This window comes from Festucalex cinctus, chromosome 9, assembly GCF_051991245.1.
Source record: "Festucalex cinctus isolate MCC-2025b chromosome 9, RoL_Fcin_1.0, whole genome shotgun sequence".
Lineage (NCBI taxonomy): Eukaryota > Metazoa > Chordata > Actinopteri > Syngnathiformes > Syngnathidae > Festucalex > Festucalex cinctus.
Genome location: NC_135419.1, coordinates 8,337,513 through 8,339,310, shown reverse-complemented (window position 1 = coordinate 8,339,310; position 1,798 = coordinate 8,337,513).

The window sequence follows — 1,798 nt, the reverse complement described above, 5'->3', positions numbered from 1 at the left end:
TAAAAAATACATGAATGATAAAACAGGGGTGTCCAAACTACGGCTCAGGGGCAATTTGCGGCCCACCATCCATTGTTCAGTGGCCCGCGACATGTGCCAGGAATGGCATTTGACTCAGTTCAAATAAAATAAACAAAACAAAAATGTTTGGAGATGGTCAAAGTAAGAAGGGAGGGTAATGAAAAACAGGTGCCATTAAAGGTTATCTTGGGTTTAGTTTTTTCCATTAGTTTTAGTTAACAATAACAATATTGTTAACGAAATAAAATAAAAACGAAAATGCTTTTAATAAAACGAAAACTGGTGGTTTTTAAATATTGCGCACAAGTAATACACATTTTTCTAAAAAAAACTCATACTAATACTGAAACTAACAAACTAAACGAAAACTAAGCATTTTTTAAAGAACTAAACTAATAAAAACTAACAGAACCACTCTGAAAACTAATAGAAACTAACTAAAATGAAAAATTCCAAAACTATAATAACCCTACTGCCATATTACAAATAAATTGGTTTATATACTGTAGCATTTTTCTAAATATGCATAAGCACAAATAAATTATTTGTCCAATTTTTAGGACTAAACACAATTTCTCTTCATAACATTATGTGGCCCTTACGTCCTTCTGATTTTCTGTATGTGGCCCTCAAATGAGAACGTTTGGACACCCCTGATTTCAAATATAACAGACTGTATTGTTCTTTTGTTGATGTGTTGATTATTACTGATTCCAGTTTGCATTATTCAGTATTGATAATTCCTGTATTCATCTTTATATAACAGCTGTCCTCTTGTGTGCGTACGTGCGTGTAGCAAAGAGCATTTGAATGCGGCTTTATGTAAGCGTTTCAGGCTTTTCACCGTTCCATGTCATCGGGAAAGCCCTTTTCCGCCCACATCCGCTGCTTCAGTAGGTTAGCCCGGACACAAACACTCACTTGCACACATACACACACTGCAACTTCTGCGTTGAATAATGAAACATGACCTTCTTGATATGGCTTCATTAATATTGCATTGTCGATACAATTTTAATGGATTTTTCTTCAACGTAATCTTTGCAGTTTTATGTGTTGGAAACCAGCCACACAAACAATAAAAGACTCCTGAAAAGCTTTCCCACTTTTGGATGAGTTACTGTATAGGCTGCCTATAAAAATGATATACTGCAGCTATGCATTTACTATACTAAATCTAGCAACTCTCTTAAATGTGCTTGGTAGACTTGTGTGATTGAAATTAACCTGCATATAAGTCCAACAGTCCACCTCGACTTGATTTCTTTCTTGACCGAACGCCTCACGCTGTGTGTGAGTCATTCAGAAAAACATGGCGCACTGAGAGTGGGCTGCTTTGTGAATAATACATGCTTTAGTTTACCCGCTATTCCACCTACAGTAGGTGTTGTTGTTTGTTCTGAGACGAGGCCTGTTACAGCAGAAGGGAAGCCCTTTGTGCATGTTTGCTTTTGTAATGAGGTTGTTGGTTACTGGGGGAAATGCCCAAGGGCTAACCTCCACCCACTCAGCATTTCTAGATGTGATTACACTGATTCAGTGTGTCTCCCTCTCGAGAGGGTATGTGTTTGGGTGCGTTTTAAGGGCAAATATTCACCTCTTAGAACAGATGTGCCACCAAGTGTCCTAGCTATAGACTAACTAAATACATCAGTATTGCGATTGAATCACACTTTATCAATCAATCAATCAATCAATCAATCAACTTTATTTATATAGCACCTTTCATACATTCAAAATGCAACTCAAAGTGCTGGATATCCATAATACAAAACAA